Raw genomic sequence first — 22613 nt, forward strand, 5'->3', positions numbered from 1 at the left:
TATTTTGGTATGTTCAAAATTTTTTTGGTTCACATTTCGCATGCTAAGCAAGATTAAATATGATGTAATAAAAAACAGCACCAACCGCACGACGAGGCGTCGAAAAATGGCCGAAATATTCTCAAATTTCTTCGAGAATGGAGAGGGAGGGAAAGGAAAATTGAAACTTTCCGCGATATCAGCGGCCGGCAGGTATTGTTACGAAAACACGAATACCGAAGTGAAAATCTTGTACTTCCCGTTAATAAACGAAGCTTTGAGTGAATCTCGGCGATAATCGGTTGAGCTGAATTTTCCGGGACGTGAAAGTTTCACGCGGGAAAGCTCGTGTAGTATCTGCATTCTACCAACGGTTTCGGGGTAATGCGAAACCATGGCGAAACTCTAGTTTCTATCAGACACCAGCCGCGAACCTCCGCCTTTCGAAGAAGTTTCCGTTGTTTTTGATGTAATGCAATCACGCTGCCTGGCTGCTCGTCGGAACAATACTTCATCTCTTTACCTCGGTTTGAACCCCCGCAGTTCCCCTCGTCCATCGCCATCTCGCTTCCTCGCGAATTTTCTCTCTAACGATTCAATTAAAATTGTGAAAAGCAATCCTCCGCATGCAAACCCGCGCCTTTTGGTACCTGGGATACTAACTCGATGTGTATTCGTACATGTTACGTACATTTGTTACAGGATAACGTTTGTTTCTGCATGCTTTTACGCGCGACGATCAATGCCATGGAATTCTATCCGTGTCGAATTCCGATCTCGAACTTTTCCCACCTGCGGATATATACGTATTATGTGTATAATCGGGTATTCCATATGGAATCGAGCAATTTTTACCCTCGTCATTTTCAACTTTTGATGAAACTTTTTCCCATCTTCAATACCGTCGATGTTTGCCAATGTTTTTTTTTTGTTTTTCTTTAGAATCACTTCCGAGACACGGATATTCAAGCCTTCTCGAAGTTTTAGTAACTTTTTTCAAATTCCATTTAAGAAAAGTTCTAAAACATCAATGTTTGACCTTATATAAAGATGTCGAAACATTGTAGATTCTATAACGAAAAAGCAATTTTAAATCGCGTGGAACGATGATAATTATTTTTTTACTATTTTTCTTATCACATTCGTCCCGAAACATTTTACTCGAACTTATTGTCAACACCTTGTAAAAATATCTAGTAAGTAATTATTGCGCAAAAGTTGTAAGATTTATTATCGTGATTAATTTACGATCGGGTCAACCTTCCGACAAATTTGACTATTTCTTTATTTTATTCTTTCGTACTGCAGTAATTCTTATCGATTAGAATCTAGTTCACCTTTTACCTTTATGCAAATAACAAAACTATTTAAATATTCGATAAAAGCAATTCAACGTGCCTTTCGTAGAGCGGAAAATGTTTCAGATTTCTTTCTTTCTTTATATTTCTATTACAGTGAACATTGATTATTTATTATTAATCAAAAATTTGGAAAGTAGAAAACAACACGCCGTGACAAAAATATGAGATTTTCGAAAATCTTTCAAGAATTCAGAAAAAAAGTGGAATTCTAACGCCGTTTCAATATTGTCAACTCGAAAGTGGCTCCATAGAAAAAACTTTGTATAAAAAGAGAATTAATTACTCTGCTTTTTAGAGATGCTGCACTATCACGTGAACGAAAGTTTTAACAAAAATTAAAAAGGGTGGGATCTAAAAGTCGGTTGATTTCGTATGGAATGACTTATACATACTTACATTAGATCGCGACTTTGGCTTCGTTTAATCTTTAACCGCATTACCGCTTTTTCCGTACCGCATACGTGTTCTGCACCGTCCTACGGGAGTTTCATTGCAAAAACTTGACAAATCGACGATGTTACGCCTTTTTATTCCCCCCCTTCCTCACCGCCCTTTCCCACCCCCGCGCTGCACGTCTACTCGACTATTGCAGAATCGATTTCAAACGCTATTGAATCCCCGCTGTGCGCGAACGACAATTGTAATGTAATAAGGGATGAAACTGGACAGAATTTCACGATCAAGCCGAAGCTATCAGCCAGAGTTAACAGCCAAACGCACCAAACTTTTTGATAATAGAAAAATGCAGATCAGTTCTATCCTCAACGAATTCTATAAAGACATTGAGGGTTCGAGGTGTGACACAAAATTTTGATCTACAGATTTCACTGTCTTGTTCCAATGAACATTAAAACGTTTGTCTGCTAATTCCGGCTGCTAGCTTACGCGCGAAATTTAAACTGTATATCCTCTATTCGTTTATTCTCCACTTGCAGAATTAAATAATGAAATTCGTGGATTTCGTTAATTCGGTTGCAATGTTTAACGAATTTTTCATCTCAACACATTATTATTGCAGTAATGCTCGATCATTTGCCATCCGCACGTCACGAACGGAGTGTAATTTTGGCCCGGCTTGACATCGCCGGGAATATTTGCAATACGGAGTGAGTGTCGACGTTATGAGAGGTGAAATATTACCGCCATTATACGTCATCACCAGTTTGTAACCGGTTCGTTGAATGCGTTCAAAGGTTTATTACCGGTACACCTTCTACGTTTCTACTACACTTTCGGGCTTAATACTCGGCAACACTTGTTTCAAGTCTTACTTCTTTATTCATTTCCCCCAGTCGTCGCTCTTTCGTTTTCTTTTTTTTTCTATTCTTTTCCCTTTCTCTTTATTTTTTCTCCGCTCTCTGGATCGCGCTTTATCCATTGACGATGCTCACCGGTTTTTTTTTAAGACCAACTGCGAATATATACGTATATAGGTACATAGGTATACGTATGAACGTATTATACCTACATCCTCAGTAGTTGCATTTCTCTGCAGCGAAAAGTCGAACGGACCTTTTCGATCTACGTAAACACACGTGTCCGGGTACGTGCATGATATATATATCTATATGAAACAGCGATAACGGCATTGAAATTATATACTTGCGTACGTATATTGATTCGATAAATCACTGATATATTTCTGATATATTTTTGTGCGTACCTATGTAAGACAATCAATAGTGTATACATATAATGCATATCTATACACTATTGATTATCTTCTCCCGTAAATAATTGCAACGCCCACTGCTCTAATTTCACCGGAAGAACGGTGTGAATTGTATTCGGCGAAGAATCCTGCACGATTCGTTGCAGAAAACTGATATATATATATATATATATATATATACTGTACCTAGCTATTGTACCTATGATATAAAGGCGCTTGAAAAAATATTCACCAATCACTCGTTATTATATAATATATATATATATAAATTATTTATAGTTATATTTCAATTATATTGAAAAAAAAGACACTAACGACTATCAAACTTCCTGTGTCAATCGAGCCGGCAACGCCGTCAGCTTGATCATCATCATTACCGATATCGCACAATCCGTAAGATTTTACTTTTCGCTCATTATGTTTTTATCTTTTGTCTTTTTTCTCATTGAACTATCGATCGGTTTATTTAAAAAATCGTTTCGAGCTACCGGATATCATTAATACGGTTCGAATAAATTTTCAATTAACATTCTATACCCACGTTATGTTTTTTATTATTATATAGGTAGTTTATTGCACGCCGCTGTTTCCCCAGATGGCCAACAATTCCGGCCTATGTACGTGTATAGGTGTCGCATATATACGTGACATAAATCGTTCGATTGAGTTTTTTCGAAGACGGTAAAATCCGCACACGGTCGCCGATAGAGACGAGTATGCGTTGTAATTTGGTCCGTATGCACCGCATTACGGTTTAGAACACGCCGGCCCGCTATTCTGCGCATCCACCACGCACGGTGGACATTGCCTGCCTATATATTTATTGCGATCGCTTCGCGCGAAATACTACGCTTCAAATTTATAGCCGAGGCGCGTGATTTTTATTTTTATTTTTTTTTTTCATCACATTTCTCTCTTTTTTTTTACGGCATTTTTTTTCTACTTATTGTTCTTGTTTTATGCGTTTTTTTATACTTTCCTATACGCTTCCGATGTGTCCGCGGAAAATTAAAACGAGCTTCGTTCGTCCGAACGAGTGATAGAGATTGGTTGCTGGTAAACAGATATACGGGAAAATGTGAAAAAAATTGCGATTGACTAGTGGGTTGAAATTTTGGGGAACTAGAAAAATAATAATGATGATAATAAAATGACGAATAAATGAAAAAATACAGACCGATCGAAAAGTACCGTACTGATTGCGAGAATAGAAATAATATATTTACTCCGTGATTGGTTTTTCGGCGAAATTTAAAATCAACCGTTCCGATGGAAAATTGAAAGCAAAAGAATAATGTGTTAAAAAAAAAAAAACTTATTTCACCCGAGAAAAAAATAACTGCCGATGATAAATTTCGGGTATTTTACCCTTCGTGTTAGCCTTTCCCCTAGTCGTCGATACACTCTGCACACATATGGATGCCGTCTCTGCACGCTTAGCGCGTAGGAATCGCATTCGAGTAATTGGGATCATGAAAAGTTTGGGTTGTTAGGTGCCGCATGTTGTTTTATTATTATATTACATGTACACGTATACGAACTTTTATTCAACAAACGTTTTGAAAATACGTATACAGATAAGGGATCGTCGAATTGATTAGAATCGTTCCAGATAATACCGTAGTGATAGGAATGCAAAAAAATCTGCATTTTGGCGCAATTTTATTAATAATAACAATGACGGTAATAACGAGGATATGAATTTCATACGAATGTGTATTCAGATTAGCCGAAAAGCGCACACTTCCTAATACATATATGTTCAATAATAGTGAAAATGATGATGTAGTATTAAGGTATTAATTATGCGTGAAACGATTGTTTGCTGGGGCGATGAAAATGTTATTATTATTGTAGTTAAACGGAAAACGATTGGTAGTGAAATCATACGTGTACCTGCGGGGCAGTGTGTGACTGCTTGTTTAAAAGGGCGGGAAATTTTGCTATATTAACAGAATTAGTATATAACGTATAATAACAGGGATCCGAACGATAACGAAAACCGGTCGAAACTGTAATAAGTAGTTAACGAGAAACCCGCAATGAAATTAGCTAACCTAAATCTATCATGGTTTTTCAATGATCATGTTACTCACACGTACTTCGAACAAAATTCAGTATTTTTAATACAGAAAAACGTCGGCTTGATTTTTCCTGCTGTTCTCAGACTTCGACTACCCTGCGCAGCGATGGATTTTATCAAATTGTCGTAAAATCTTTATGACACTTTTAGAACGGTTTGAAACGCGCTTTGCAGGTGCTCTGCGATTGCAGAGTATGCATGAAAGAGAACGGATTCGTCGAGTAAAAACATTGTTTGTCTGAAAACTGCATTATATGCAAAGAATTTTTGCGAACCGTCTGATTGGCCAATTAGGAGGCTCAAGTTTTTGCTGGAAAATCAATTCTTCAGTGACCATTTGGCACGAGTCTTTTTCAATTCTTGACCACATCTACTCGTTACAAAATGCCTTCAATTATCAAAACCTGATTGTAAAATGGCGACAATTATACTGCTCGGCGCGAAAAATATAAATAAAATCGTTTCTAATCATCCCGTTAGCCTAAATCTCGTATCTAACGCAGACGAGGTTTTCAGGCTCGAGCGTATAACTAATAACTCCATTTACTTTAGCTGCACGACTTAATCCCGTTGATGTCATAGCCGGTTCCGCGTGCAAGACCTCATCTTTAATCAGGTCTGATGGTGTATTCAATTTCCTCGAGTCACGATTTCGAGGATTCTCTAAATTGCCCTAATTTTAAAAGGGGATTCCGTAATTTCGATTATCCTGATTATTGTTCTTTCTATATGCGCCGCACAATAAGGGTTGAATTTTATTCCCGGGAATCGAGTTTTTCGCTCCCTTTGCTCCGAATTGAGAGACGTATTAAATATACTCGTATGTACCACTTTTTATGAAAATTTAGTTGACCAGACTGCGATCTTTGCGTTCTCCCGAATTTCGGTATTCGGTATTCGGTATTCGCCGCGTGAACCAGAAGCGGATTGTTCCTTGAACGGCTGAAAGTTATTTTTTTTTATCTATCTGCTTCTTTTTCTTTTCTTCCGTTTTTTTTTTTTTTTTGTTCCCCTGCCTCTCGGTCTTTTTTCTGGTAATGAAAAAATATTCGCAAGGATTAGTATACAAAGAGTCGGTCACCCCGATTGAGCATTTCTGTTGAGAGAAATATGCGAGCGGGTCCGGTGTTCGAAATGTCCCATAAAACAACCCTGAACCGGGGCACGAAAAATCTGCAATCCGCAACTTCCCATCCATCGGCGTTGTTTACCGCTATTTGCGTTTTTTTTTTTTGGTATTTCAGCGCTTCGCCAATGTTGTTAACGTCTCGTCGAAAAATCGTGTTCTAGGAACATATACGTGTGTAATAAATACATATGTATATATATTTATATGCATATGTATACACATACATATGTGTATAATTTTTTTTTCGTCCTACTAAACGTGCCGCTCGACGTTTAAAAATAATATAACCGTCAATGTTGCGGTGAAAAATACGACACGAACGTGTCGAGAATGACGGATGGCGTATACGCGCTCAGCTATATATATATATATACCAAATGCGAAAAACATTCGAATCACTCCCTTGCCGAATTTCATGCGTAGGCTCGCACCCTGTATCATGAATCTGCCGGGAAAGCGTTATTACGTACAATTAGTGTTACCATATTTGATGAAAATCATCTATGTAACCGTATACTGTTTTTCCGATGACGCGGTGTTTTCGATCATGGATTTTTTCTGTACATATAACCGCAATTTTTCCACGCTTCCATGTCTGGACATCCGCCAATATTTTTATCCAATTTATTTTTTCTTCTCACGGTACGCGAGACATGTGAAAAATTCAGGCATGAGAAGAGAGAAGAAAAATCTGATTTTCAACGTACGCGCATGTAACGCACGCTCACATATATATACGTATTATCTATTCGCAATTTCACGTTGAATACTTTTTTCCGCGCCATATCACTGAACCAATTTACGTTATTTGCATCTTTACGAGATGGATCGTAATTTTTTTCTCTCTCTCTCCCTCTCCCCCCCTCTCTTCTTTCACCATGTATATATACAACACAGGGTTTCAATGATTATCCAGCGAATTATAAGGTATATTAACAAGGGGAGAAAGAGCGAGAGGGCAGGGGGAAACCGAGCGGAGCGCAAGCAAGTTATCTGCAAATTTGTGGCGGCATCAGCGCGATTTTATTCATTTAGTTCGAACGAATGGTTGGGTTAATACCGCGTTAATAAGTATCGCTTGTATTTAATCGGCGCGGTTCACGTGCGTAGGATGAAGTTCAATTTTTTTCGTCTTTTTTTTTTTTTTTTAATTCTGTTATTTAATTCGTTTTATTTCTTTTATTTCATTTTATTTTTTTTTTTTATCGTTACTGTGATTATTGTGATTTTTTTAATTTTTTTGCTTTGTTTTTGCTCTCGTTTTGTTTTCTGACTGCCACTTCTTTGAACGCTGCCTAACGAGGTTTGCATAATAATGAAAAAGTAACGTGTATCGCCCCCTATAACGGTAATAATGCGAATGGGGGGGGAGAGATGAACGTCCATTTAAATTCCACAACGTAGTACCGACGCACACGCAGAGTAAAATGGCTTGTATCTGTGACCCGCTGCACACAATACGCAGAGAGCAAAGAGCCGGGGTGGAGAAGAAAAGGGAAAGAGTGAGAGAGAGAGAGAGAGAGAGAGAGAGGAAAAATGGGAAACGAGAAAACGGGAAAGAGCGAAGCGTGGCCAATGGGGAAAAGTCACCCCCTGGAGGCGGTGGGACCGCCGCCGCCCCTCCCCCGTGGAATTCCGCTTTCTTTGCCGGGACGTTCTCATTTCCCGCTAATCGCGATCCATCATCTAATTGCTTCGTAGCAAAGAAAGAAACTTTTACCCCACTATCAAAAAGTCGATCGGCCGACTCGCGGTCCTCCCTTGTAGGTATAAAGACACGACGGCTAAAGAATACATCCCCAACCCCTCCCCTCCCCCACCCACGATTCCCGGTCAAGTGAAAATCTCATTGAAAATCTGACCCCGAGTAAAATATTACCCCCTGCACACTGCAGCCTCTGTGATACATAATACGGACCGCAGGAATTTTTTATTTCGGCTAAACTTTAGTATTCTTATCATTTATAATTAAAACGTATCTCAATTTTTTACATTTTTCCTTCACGATTCCTTGTTGTTTCGATGTCTTTGATGATCTCAACAGTCTCAAAGTTGCATGTAGTAACATATTTTTACTTTCTTTTTATTCTTAAAAAAAAAAAAAAAAAAAGAAAAAAAAAACAGATCGAAATGTTATGTTCTTTTTAATATATACTTATTTCATTCAGTTACTTGGATAGAGTCGAAGATGATAGTTTGTGAAAATAATCAGATTTTACAAAGAATATCTTTTCAATCTCAGATATTCGACGCAATACTATTTTCTCTGCGAATATCGTAGAAATTAATTATTTTTTGCACCTGCAAACGTTCTTTAATATATTTTTGGAAAACATTTCATTCGCGAATAACTTTATCAATCAATCGGAGAATTAGAAATCCGCAAACAATTTTCACGTGTGAAAATAGAATTGGAAATCTGTAGAACAACGAAAAAATTTATTGGGAAAATGAAGTTTCGATTTTTTTCTCCCTAATTGCAAATCGAGCAATAATATTTAAGATTCATGGCCAATGTGTGCTTTTTGTATCTCAGTCACATCGCTTGATATCATCTCGAATCGATGGTACCTAGACTCATACGTATATACACATGTATACGTGTAAACGTACACGTATGTTCATATGTATATTATATATATACACGTAGAAATATTCGTCATCAGAATCCGTCACACGGGATGCACATTTAACGAGGTATAGGTATAACAGGTGGTAATCGAAGAGAGATTCTTTGTGTATATACGGGTCATACACATCCATATAGACGAAGGAGAGGGCATCAGGATTCATGTTTACTTTTTGCATCAAAGGTAGTTTGAGCGGGTACATAATATAGGGGAGTATAGGGGTTGTTTAAATACGTCCGAGGAAAGCGCATCTTCTCAGTTACAGGGAGGTTTGATCCCGTCAGAAGTTTCCGGTATGTTTATAATCCGCTAATCGGCCATCCCTTCCCTCCTCCTCCTCCTCCTCACCCTCCATCCCCTGCATCCCGGGTCCCACTTTGGCACAATTTAAAAGTTTCACCGTCAGAGGTTATCCCTCTGTCTCCCATTTCCCATCCCCGTTCGGCTCCTACGTCGTTTCGGGTTCATTTTGCGGTTCATAGACCACCAAATTTCCCTTGGATAACGTTTAAATTCTCCACCGAGTTGCTAATATTGTTTCGACCGTTACGAAACTCCGCTTACTTCCATTGTTCTCATCTTCTGCAGCGAATTCGCCGTCTTCGCACCTTCCAAATCGCGTACTCCGAAGTTTAAGCGTGAACGCCCGCCTTCTTTACCCGGGCGTTCTTCGGCTAGGTATATAGGTATAGATATACTTCCAAAAACCCGTTAACTACGCGACTTTTATTGAGAATATAATTGCTTCGAAACCACAGCCACCGACCTCCGCTTTCCCAGCTTCCTCTCTGCGGGCTACAGGGGATGAAAAATAAAACGAGTAAAAAAAAAAAAACCGTTTATCTTGTCCATTTTCATCCCCTGCCGCGCGCTGCTCTTTTTGCTCAAATTATTATTCCCCCGCTGTGCTGCCTGCAGGAATGTTTAGTCGTCTTCGACGAGAACCGTGCGTCGATAGGGGTTCGCTGTGTCTACACTAAGGGTTGTAAAATATCTGTATTCTTTTAAATTTCTACATTTTCATATGTGAAAGCTGAATTTTGTCGTATAAGCGATATGTTCAAATAACATGGAAGATATTGGGTAGAATTCCGAGTTTTTTCTGCTCAGTCTTCGTGCACGTAGTAAAGAATGTACCGCATATATTGAAACAGGAATTTATTTACTATCAAATCAGTCTCTCACGTTATTGATTTATCCTTTTTATCCCACAAATTTTTGTATCTTCGAAAAATTGTAGACTCAAGATAACGCACTTATTTTGCATACACATGTTTTAATGCGTCTAAAAAACGCATCTACAATCCTTCCAGTCGGCTGTACGTATAAACAAATTGTCGAAATCAAATCAATAAATTAACGATATAAAAATCCGCAAAGCGTTAAACAATTCCGAAAACCTTACGGTCCCGATATTTCGAAGCCTAAGTAAGCGCTTATAGCCACCGCGCTTCACGAGACAGCCTTCTCGGGGCTGCAAAGGAACGTAGAAAAAGGATAAACGTTATTCACCGTATAATATAACCCCGAAACAATTGGGGTGCCAGACGCATCGTCGAAAGGCCAGGAGGCGTTAACTTGGTTCCAAAGTGTTGCGCCCCCGTGTGAATTCGGGCGTAAAGATATCCTCGGAGATATGTGTGTCCGGAGGGTGGGAAGGACAGGAAAGCGGGGATGAAATGTCGGCTCCCCGCACAAACTCGGGATATGAACTTACGTATCTCTTGCGCGTGTGTGAGCTTCGACGTTACATGCTTAAAATTAGTCGTAAATTCAGCGTAATATGCAGACGGAACGAAACAGCAGAGAGCATAGAATCGGGAGTTTTCCGTGAAACTCTCCGCTCGTCGCCGGCAAGTAGAGGGAACAGGCGTCGAGTGATGAGTTTCACAGAAAACTCCCGGTGAACCGAAAGCTAGGAGCCTGCGTGAACTGTAACCGCTGGTTGAAAATTGAATAAATCAGAATCGTCGGGGATTCAAGCGGGCGTGCAGCGACGTGTAGTTAGCCTGCAGAAGACGGGGGGGGGGGGGGGGGGGGTATCAGAAAAGTTAGGCAAACAAGGAGCACGTCGCGTTTCTCGGTTCTCCCGGCGGTTTCCTTCATTGCGAGATGTGCCAGTATCTGAGCTCGCGGAACCCTTCTCGAAATACTAATTCAATATCGACTCCCTTTTCCTGCACGCCCTCGATCCTCCGACCTTTTCTCGGGACACCGAAATCGAGTTAGCTGGCTTGAACCACGGGACAAACTTTCCACCGTGTTGCTCACCGCGGATAAATGAATGTATATATCTGGGTATGTTTACACATCACGTTGCAGGGGATGTGAGGGGATCATGCCGGTCGAAGTAAACTTTTTAATTCGATAAACCGAAGTAAAATATCAGCTGGTCAGCTCATAATTTTCTGAAACATTTCCGGATTTTTTGTTTATTTATTTGTTATTTTTTTTTGTTTTTTTTTTACAGAAACTAAAGAGGTCGGTTAATTATCGTTCCGTTGTCATGGTTTTGAAAATTCTATGCTAAATCTGGTTATTATTATGTTGTACGTGAAATGCAGGCTTTCCGCATTTGGATTTGATTGTACGCGTTACAGTTTGCACATATTTTTTGTTTTTTTAGATATCATCAAATTACATTACGAAGTCAGAGTATCCTTGTACAGATTGTAGAATATATACGAAAAATCGAAACGCACATACAAAAAGTTTTTGTGTGAAATTGACCACACAACTCCAGCGAATAGGCAATCGAATTTTGTACATTTGTATACAATTTGTATTGCCATGTATTTGAAATGTAACTTTGATTGTCCGCGTGCTGGCGTTAAGCGGTGAGTTTCACATAATTCTTTACTTACATGAGTTTTTAGTATACCGTTCGGCATTCTTAAAAGTATCACTGAAATTCCCTGTTATACGATAGTTTCCGTGTTTTCTTGTGCGTGAGGCGAATTGCACAATCTGCGGAAATATCGTTTGGTATGGAACCAAGTATAACTACATAAATCCGACGTTCGGTTCTTCTCCAAAAAGTTTTCCTCCACCCCAGGTTTATGTGATTTATATGGTGATTTTTGCGGAACGTATCTCTTTGTGCGTACATATATATATGTACACACATATTCCTTTATTAAAAATAACTTTTGAAAAAGTAGATTTATCATAAATTGATAAGACATCTTTTTTTCAAGAGTGTTCACTTACTTACAACAATACGTTCTGGTCTTATCGGCAAACTAATGCGTTGAAGAGTTATAAAATTCCAAAGTTAAAAAAAAAAAAAAAAATGTACCATTGTTACTTAAATAAGAAGCACAAAATCGCGATGTGACACCTCTAAATATTAATACACAGAGCTTTTTCGTCCTATCAAACAATATTTTCGACTTGAATTTTGAAAAAAAAAAATGTCTATTATACATAAATATATATAAACTAGGCCACTCACCCTGCAGCAGATGTGATATACAGCGGAGAGTTTGCGAGGTCCGAAGCGAAGAGAATTGTTGAGCGATGACAGATGGCTGGTCTGAAAATGAAACGAAAATCGTCGAAATTTCAGAATTGAGGAAAATTAGCCGGTGAGTTAAGACGACGCGGATTTATCGCTTCGCGGAGAAACGATTCACGGCGAAGAAAAGGGGTGAACGCGAGGAGAAACGTTGCAGGGTCTCATTCCGCGAGCAGGATATGCAGACGGCGTGGCGGAGGAGAGGATCCTCGAAACCGAATCATTTTATTTCACGGAAGGACGGACCCGTCGGTCACAGGAGTAGATCTCCCTTGGAAAGACGCCTTCGGGATACAAATACCTTTGTACACCCCCCGAGACCCGCCGCTACGACGGGCTCAGTGTTAAATAAATCGATGTTTCTTTTCGGAGGTCTCGACGCTCATAGTTTAGGGTCGGTTTATCGGCTCTAGGCTCTACGTGATGAAAAATTGCGAATACGCGGCACGACTGGCTCGAGGAATGCGACCAGGTAGACCCTCGACGAAACGATCGTTTCCGGTGTTGCTGGTCGATGTGGAAAAAAAAAAAAAACAAAAAAAAAAAAAACATTTCTTACCCCACGAAGTTGGAGTTAGTAAAGCAGACCTGATGAGCCGTTGAAATCACCGTTGTTTTGCAATTTTTAAATCACTTCAAAGTCGCTCGATTACCGAAACATGGAGTCAAAACAGGAGGGTTAGAACACCGAATTTTTAGGGACGCAAAAATCTGTTTCATGGAATTTCAAAATAAGGAAATATGAAACATAGAAAGTCAAAACGATACAATGATTGTGATTTTCTGTCATTCATCTTTCGACTCTTCAATTGATTTATAATTGGTATTTCTGAATTTTAAAATTCTATAACGAAATAGATTTTCGGATTATCCGGAATTCGATATTGCGATTCTTATGTAATCTAATCCCAGGTTTTCAAATAAACGATGTTTATAAGTTTTCTGTAAACGTTTCTGCGTTTCCTGTCAATAACGAGGTAAAGTGCCCGAGCTATTGAAATTTCGACAAAATTTCGAATCCGTTCGACTGGAAGAACGAAAGGACGTGGAATCCGTGACGTAATAGCAATCGCGAAAAGCTGCCTGAGTAAACCTGAGCATCCGGTTCGAGACGGATTTCGTAACGGAAGTTATAGCTCGCGGCACTTTCCACGAAGACGGAACGTACAACGTCCTTACACAGAATTGTGATAGGCACGTTCGGGGGTGGACTTTTGACGCATTTACACAACAGCGGTACGAATCGGTCGTGTGTTCGTGACAGGAGGAGAACAGCGCTAACCAATTCCGACGAAGAGTTTAATCAGACGAGAAGAGGAGTCTGCAGAAACTGTTTGTGTCTGCCTGGCACGCGCCAATATCACGTGTATGGAGCAGCGAAGGGACCTGAAACGAAGGAGCGAACGAAGAAGGGAAGAAAGGACGAAAGGAAGGAAGGAAGGCAGGCAGGAACGGTTGCGTCAAGGTGCCACTCGCAGATGCTGTTCGTCTGCAGAGGCGAAGGCAGCCATTGCTGATCAGATTACTCCTGACGAAGAAGCGGAGGAAACGGCGAAAATGCTAAGCAGCTTTCATTCGGCCCCCGAAATTGCTCTCGGAGTGTTTTCACACCGGATCGGGTAAGGACACCCCGTAGAATTGGTAGCCGGTCGGTTCCTCCGATCCTTCGGGACCCGGTTCAACGCTCGTCCAGCATTCCGTTCGGAATGTCGATTTGTTTCGCGTCACCTTTTGCCCTTTCATTTGTCACTTGACGGACGCCTTTCGGCCCGGTATGCCGGTAGTTCTGACTTCTCGCGCGAAGGAGAACAAACGTTATTCCCGAATTTTGCCTTGGAATATAAATCACGCCCTCGACGAACATCTTTTCCAAGGAACGAGTTACGATTATTCTAACTTTTATTTTATTTTACTTTTTTTTCACAATAGCGGAGAGTAACGACCGTGTTGTAAAATAATTTTATCCTCCATAATCGGAAGCGTGATCAGGGGATGATGAGTAAATGATTGACGAATATGATCTTTCAACTTTGTTGGTTGGTTATCGGACAGTAAATTTATACTAAAAAGCTCGAGCCAACGAAACGGAACAACCGAACGGTTTTTATTTACAATTTTTTTTTCGCTCCTCCTTGTACTTCGAAAAGTTTATCAAACGGAAGTTAGGCTTTTTCCTATACTCCGGACGCTCTCCGAGTGTAACTCATGATTCCGAGTGTATCCTATATCAATAGACCGCGATGCCTTCCTTCTCTCTCTCTCTCTTCCGATTTTTCTTCTTTTCTGCTTTTTTCATCCCCCTCAATCCCCCCTCGTTTTCTTCCTGTTGTCGTAATTTTCTCTTCATCCTCTTCACTCGGAGTTTCTTATTTCCCGCAAGACACGACTTTATAGTTAGAGACGTGACAGCAGATACTCCAAAGACTTCTTCGCCCTGCTTGCTGCTGCTGCTGCTGCCGGTGGTGCACGAACGGCCAAACTCTCGCGGTTTGTCGACGGTAATAGTTTTCCCCGAACGTTCTTAGATTCTTTTATCAACTTCACCTGTTCGTAATTCCCTCAGCATTTTCTATATACCCGGCTGCCGTATCGTTCCCCTCTTTCCCTCCACCTCTCGTCCCATCGTCTCTTGCTCTCTTACTCGACGTTCTCGTCCATTTTATTATATTTCAATCGATTTTATTCATCGTACATTATTGCCTTTATTTTTATCTTTCATTTATTATTCTGCCTGTTATATATTTTATATTATTATTATTAATTATTTATTTCTTTATGCCTATTTCTTTGCTTCCTCTTTTTCTGTGATTCTAGTCAAGCTTTATTTCTCATCTTACCGATTGTTTTACCGTACCTTCTTTTACTATACAATTTATCCCTGTATATATATTATCTATTTTGTATATACCGTGTGAGAGGACTTGTTCCATGGCGAATAAATGCTTCGCTCTCCCTCTCTTTCTCTCTCCCACTCCCGTCATTTGCTCGTCTTCCACATACCGCTATTTAGATACGCAGAAGTTTCAACAGTGCGTAAAATAAAACGAACTTAATACCTAGCCGGTATATACAGGCTCCAGAAAAGAAATTCATATATTTATACATGTTACGATACATCCGCGAGGTGTAATGTGATTAATGAAGTTGAAAATATCTTTTTCTTCTCTCCGATTTTTATATATGTATATAAAAAGAAGGTTTTGTTTCAACATTTGTAAATCCTACGGTTAACTTTTCGTTCGTGGTTAATAACCAGTCCATATTCGAACAAATAACAAATAACAACAACAACAACAACAACAACAACAACAACAAACAAAAACAACAATAATAATAATGATCATATTTTTGCGACTGTATAATCCAACAGTTGCCGGAGGCTTGGATATTTCGCAAACAGTTCGTCCAATGAAAACGAGAGGAACGAAAATAATGAAAATAATTGAAAATTTTTCGTGTTCCAGGAGGCGCGCGTATGGAATATGCGTGTAAATATTCCGTGCCAGGATTGTTAAAAATTTCGTGCGCGATACCGTACAGAACCGATGCCCTAATTGACGGATGGTCGTTATAAATTGAACCAATTCCCCTGGAGCTGCTGCATGTTGTAGACGTTGAAAATTAAGGGGAGGATAAGGCAGGTAGCGAAGGAACGAACAGAATCCCGTATCTCTCGCTCGTATACGGATACAAGTTGTAAGCGAATCCTCGAACCGTTTCGGACGGGCGCATCGGGTTCAAGAATCGGATATATACATATAACGTAGAAATAGCCGGCGGCGGGCTTTCTCGACGATTCCGGGGAACCGCAGCTTACAGCCGTCAAAAGCTCGTGACGGAGGAATTCAAACACACGTCGTCACGGTAAACACGCGCACCGGGCACGATGGCAAGGGGTGGCTATCGCGTGTATCATCACTGATTGAACCCTCTCGGGGTCCCGAATAGATTCGTCGTATTCGGTTAGCGCTCGACGGCGACGCCGCGGGATGACGTCCGAGCTTCTGCCGGGGGGGGGAGTCGAAATGGGGGGTGAAGTTGGGGCGGTAACAGGTCGGACGTCCGGCGGTCCGTCACCCCGCCGTATCGCCTTCCACCCCCGTCACGCCGCCGTATCGTCGAGTATATACGCGAGCACTGAATATGCATATATTCGGCTCTATATGCATACGCGTACACATACATCATATATATCATATACATGCATAGACGTATACGTATACGTATAGGACATACGTAACTGCGGAGCGCCAAAGCGCCATTGACGCCAGTTCAGCGGCTGCCCCCCGACGATTTATGGCGTGCATATGCGTGCGGATGACGACGCGCGATCCCCGCTCGTGTTTATTTACACGCGTGTATTGCCCCTCGTCAGAGGACGACGACGATTTTGACTGCACGGTACGTTTTGACGTATTGCCGTCTGCTTGGGGGAAATTATAATTAGCCTCCTCCTCCCCCCCCCCCCCCCCCCCCCCGAGCAAAGGAACGAACCATCCTCCACTTTGACCAAACCTACGATCGATTTCTGGCATCGCTTTCTGCTCGATTCTCACGGCAATTACACCCTCGTCTCCGATTCGAGCTGACTTGTGAGTTTTTATTTTATTTTTTTTTTTTTTTCGTTTATAAAAAAATTTCAAAGTTACGCTGCACCGACGTCGCTTTTACCGTTATCGATTCTGGACATCGTAGAAAGTGGTCCGAGCATCATCGATCTGTATCTGCGTGTGTCATCGTAACGATGATTTTGCATTAATAAGAGAGCGCAATTTTCACATCGATCCGAAACTTGTGCGACTGTTGAAAATTTCTCACGTCACTCCGTGCAAATTTCAAAATATTCTTGCGAAAAGAATAAAAAAATGAAAAAATATCCCAAATTTGCATCAACTGGTTTCGAGTTGATGCAAATTTCGGCTCACTTCGAGCAAAACTTCGAGGAGAAATTTTTATATAATATATGGACTTGAATTTATATAATGGACATATATATATATATATATATATATATATATATATATCCATAAAAGGAGTCGGCAGAACTTTGGAGACTATAAGGGTAGACGCAACTTATTACATCTGCAGGTGCCGCTCTGGTTTTTTTTCAAATTTCAGATCATAAATTGGGTATACGTGGCTCATGCAACAGTGAATCAAGTGCGTAGCGTACCGTCGTGAATTTCAGATTTTATTCACTCGGTATCAATGAAGAGCGTAATAACGGAAATATCGAAGCGCCGTCTCCTGGAAACTACCCATAATTTCATACACCGACGGTTTCCCGGTTTTCCCCGGAATTTCAAAAGCGTTCTTGCGTAAAAAGCGGCGCAAATTTCATGAATATAATCGGAATTCCGAGTAACCATAGAGAGTTATATCAGAGCGGAGTAATCAATATCATTTCACTGGACAAGGAGAGGAACTTTCTATGTATAAAACGTATCTAATGATGTCCCAAAATGCGGCAAGATCACAAAGTGGGGTTTATATAGGTATTTAATACGCATACCTGTATAACGTACGCGCTTTACGTGCTTTTGGTTGAAATTTATTTGGTGTCGAGGAAGAAGAGAAGAGGATGTTTTATGCCTTGCCAAAGCTTGGCGCGGGAATAGACCGCGATTCGATATAATATGAACCTCCTCTTCGAGCACCTGAGTACTTCGGGCGTTTCCAACGCGCTTTGTACAACCTTCGTTCAACGAACGACGCTGTCGGATACAAGGTTTTATATCTTGTACCTCCTGGAAACAGGTAATTTACTACGCTAATTAAATCACTCTCAAACCGGCGTTTCTGCAGGAAACAGCGTTTTGCAGGGCATGCGGAAGCGGTGAAACGAGCTTCGTTGAATGCAGCCCGGGAGACGGGCGAGAAGAAGAAATTTCGCAGCGGATGGACGCGTTTCGCAATCTTTATATCGTATCGCGACTATATATCGTTATACGTCTCGATCCGCAGATGCACTCCATGCAAAGTCTCGGAAGTCTTGACCAGCGTTAACACCCGGAGGTACTAAACCCTGTCGTTAAGTTAAAACTGCCTCGTCCTAACTCGGCAATGGATTACATCCCAAAAGTTCCTCGGGCATCGGATTAATTTCCCTCGGCATTGTTCTTGGAAATGCTGCAAGGGTTCATGGAATTAAACCTGTAACGTCGTTCGTCTCGATCGCGGCGCTTCGGATTCGTTGACGGTTGACACCTCGGAGGCACTCGGGCCGAAACATCCAAGTCTCTCCGATTGAGGGAAGCAATTATAGGACGAAAGTACGAGTTTCTTTGTCTCTCTCGAGTAACTTGAATTCCGGCGATTTTGAAAAATTTGTAGGTTTAGTTTTTCAAAAAAACAATTGGTTAATCTGATCGTCCGATACTCGCATCCTGCAATAATCTTTTTTTTTTTTTTTATTTGCGACGTAACGGTTCCCTCAGGACCTTCTTTCTGTTATTAAACACAACGGTTTTTCTCCACATCGTAAAATTGTGACCGTGTAATCCGTGATCGTGAAAAGTTTCGTACGTCGAATTTATGATAAATTATCGTAGTTTTCGACGGCGAAAATCCCTTGGTATTACAGACACAGGTATACGTGACGAAACGCGGCCTCAAATTACAACGGAAGCCGAAAAGTTTCGTTGATTAACCATCTTGAAATTCGGATCTATCCGTATTATAACCATGTATGCATACCTGCGTATAGATCCGTTACACGGCTGAACACGAGGCAGGTCGGGTGAAGATATTTCCGCCTATTATTTGACACACATGCAAGCCCGGATCTCCGTTCTTCCATATATTCCATCTTCCTGATTTAGATCAGGTTTAAAGATAGTCGAGAGGATGAGTAACTTTGCAGGTATATCATCGGCGCTTCGCGTGCCTGCTAATAGGAGAGAGATTGTTATCCCTCGGCGTTTCGACGAGCGTACGAACGACGCCGTCATTACTATCGGGAAAGAATATTTCCACCCCGTGCGGATCGTTAGCACAAAGAAGAAACACCGGGTCTTTTTACTCAGCGTCCTTATGGATGGATCTTCTCCTTATTCTACAGGGCGATTCCTCGTATCATATTTAACACTCGACTCGTCGTTTCTAACGAGACGCGTACGTGTGCAGCCGTGCGGATACCTAACGATTCTTTTCAAATGAGTATAAGGAGAAAATGGAGTATTTTTCTTGGGTCGAAAAAGGAGGGAAACGAAAAAACACGCCTTCTAATTTCCTTGCGCAGCTTGCACGGGGTCGCATCTGTTCTTCGCCGGGTCGTACGCTCGGAAATATGCCCGATGGACAAAACCCAGCTGAACGTTCGAGGACAAGAGGAGTACGATAATGTATATAAAGCTGTACCTACACTGAAAAAATATCAATGCCGAAGAAGGCGTTATTTCGTTTGCTAGATTCACCTATGTTTCTTTGTTTAAAAATATTTTTGTCGTTTCACTGAACAAAATTCACTGTCGCGCTGGTTGAACTACGAAAAAATAGAGTATAGGTGAAAGTAATACGCAACCCCAATGAATTTGATTGAAATTCTATTTATTGGAATACGATTCGTCGCGTTACAATGAAAGATTTTTACATATTCCTTACAATTTACAATTATAATTCAATCGAGCCATAGCAAGTCAAATCACTTGTTCCGCAGCGCAGTTTTGAAGAAAAAAAAAAGTTAGAGCCGTTACGTCCTCGGTCCCTCTTCACACTCACTCTCTCCCTCTTCGTCTCTCCATATCACCTGGCTATCACCTTCTCTGTGCTCTCCGCACTCGCCGACGCTTCATTCCGTTCGTCCCAAGACATTTCTCACCTATCCTCTGAAATACACACTTTGTTTCTCCTGTTCCGTGAACTTCATCACAATAAACTATAATAACGTATAACTAATATTCTAAACACACTTGAAGTTAGTCAACCCTCATCGCAACCTCCGGTTGTCCTAGGACGTAAAAGCGTAGCTGAATAAGTCTATTCCATACCGCTGGGGAATAATCGACCTTAAAACCATTACAGCGCTGTACTTTTTAGTTATAATCGGATACTTTAATGAGGAAATAATATTGCAGCACGTGGAAATCGCCTGAAAAACGTTTAATGCCTCTTGAGATATCTTGAAAATATATTATAACGGAAACTTGTCGGTAATAATTATTCACGTATGTATACATAGGTATTATACAGCTGTAGAAATGAACTCGAGTACCGAGAACGGATGGTGATCGTTTCATCGCGGAAAAACCGATCGTGAGGGATTATTTGAAGATCCGTTGAATTCCAGTGTTTCTCCGGTTAAGAATTCCCTACATTAATTTACAGTGTGATCGATTCTGAAATTTTTGTAGATATCCCGGCGTTTTTTGATTTATCTATGTGACAAAAAATTGGCAATACAAGGGAAAGTGAAGAAAGTGAAGTTATACTTTATGATGTTACACAAGCGGTAAACTGAGGAAACAATTTAATTCGAGTAAATAGGAAAAAGAAATAGAAACAGTCGCGAAGTGTATCACGTAATGTTTTTATCATCCTATTTCCACGTATGTGTTGAGCTTAGACGGATTATAAAGGAATTACAATGTGCGAGAAGAACATAATCCTTGCGAAACGAGTCTGTTACGAGGATTATAACACTGGCTATATGAGAATCCGACGACAATTACATAGAGCGGATATAAAATTTCAGAAAAGCTTTCGCTAATAAACCATTCGCAATCACGAGGATCAAGGGATCACTTTTATACGCAAAAATTGTTTTGCCCGCTGGGGATTTGCAATTCAAGCTATTTCAATTCGTGCCACATCTCACCAAATCGCTCTTCGTTTTTTTTTCTATACGTTTCCTTACGATATCACATCTATTACATATGTATTTTATAATTTTTCTCTTCCTTCCCCTATTTTTATCATCCGACTGCAAACTACCAACCGTATATCAAGGGGTTACATGGGTTTTGAAGGGCAAAAGAAAAACATGTTTTCTGTATTTTTTTTTTTTGTTTTTTCATCATAATAAAAGAATTATTGCATTCAAAGTTTAGGCGGGTAAAAGAACAACATTTTATTAAATTTTCATCCAAAATGATCAAATTACACCTTAGAAAAAAGCATCCTCGCGGTGATCAGGATAATTCGTGACAGCTTTATCTGTAATAAAAAAACCAAATATCGTATAGCTTGTAATTAAACGAGGGATTTTTACAAAAAATTGAAACTTGAACTTTAGATAGTTTTATGCAAAAGAGTACAATTTTTGGTAAAATCTAGACCATGCGTTGCCTAGTAAAATAAGATGTGACCGAAGTAAGTAAAAAAAAAAAATAAAAATAAAACAAATCCTTCTTTCAATCACTGACCTATCAACAAAAAATATTTGGTTTTTTAATTTGAGATAAATCCATCACGACTCATCCAGATCACCGCGACGTACATTTTTTTCCAACGTGTGTCCAAAAACTAGTTTTCAACCACTGACTTTTCAAAATTTTTCGATAAAAATTTTATGAAATACCGATCAAATACTCTTCTTGTACATGCCTAAAATTTGAATGAAATGATTCTTTTAATATATTGAAAAATAAAAAAAAAAAATATTAAAGTATATTTTTTTTTTTGCTCTTCAAAACCCCTTAAGCTGCTTCATTTTTTTTTCCACACCGATCCCGACAAACCTTACGAGTCAATCTCGATCCTTTCCCCTCAATCTGCATGTGGAAACATCCCGTGCCGTTCACGAGATTATTAGGTTCTCGACGCACGTCAGCCGCACGCGTGCTTCCGCGTATGCAAATGCAAACAGGGCTCCACGCTTAGTTGTGTACGGTTACAGTTGGTTACGGACGATATCGGGTGGCGCGAGGTTTCAGCTAGACGCGACACCACGATTATCACCACTTACCGCATGCGGCGTGGCCGTGCGGAGACTAGCATGCACCGTACGTGATATACTATGTATAAGCTGCGGGACGTTGATCGTGTGTATTTTTAATTCCAAGTTAAATCGGTAGAAATTCCATTTTCCAAATCTCGGGTAGCGATGTATAATTATAACATCAATTAAGGTCGGAATCGAATCGGGATTAATTATTGATCGGTTGACTGGTAAGAGTTTTTCCAGTTCTCGTGCCAAAACTGGTTGCCACGTACAACCGGTCAAGTTACAACAAAATTGGCACCCGGGATTTTTTATGGATCCCTGATTTAATTTCAGAAGTTATTTTTAGAATTTGCCACCCC

The 22613-nt window shown here is 40.2% G+C and overlaps 2 protein-coding genes across 6 annotated transcripts in view; one reads left to right on the plus strand and one right to left on the minus strand.

Annotated features, from left to right (window-relative positions):
* The window catches only part of LOC124210846 (luciferin 4-monooxygenase), a 73611-nt gene that overhangs the window by 38759 nt on the left and 12239 nt on the right, over positions 1–22613 (minus strand). The window contains exon 2 of the mRNA XM_046609287.2: positions 12309–12389. The gene's annotated coding sequence lies outside the window, so the exon portion shown is untranslated. The remainder of the gene's footprint in view (positions 1–12308; positions 12390–22613) is intronic.
* LOC124224833 (lachesin-like) overlaps positions 1–22613 on the plus strand; it is a 287180-nt gene that overhangs the window by 35698 nt on the left and 228869 nt on the right. The window lies entirely within an intron of this gene.

The sequence above is a fragment of the Neodiprion pinetum genome, chromosome 1, assembly GCF_021155775.2.
Source record: "Neodiprion pinetum isolate iyNeoPine1 chromosome 1, iyNeoPine1.2, whole genome shotgun sequence".
NCBI lineage: Eukaryota > Metazoa > Arthropoda > Insecta > Hymenoptera > Diprionidae > Neodiprion > Neodiprion pinetum.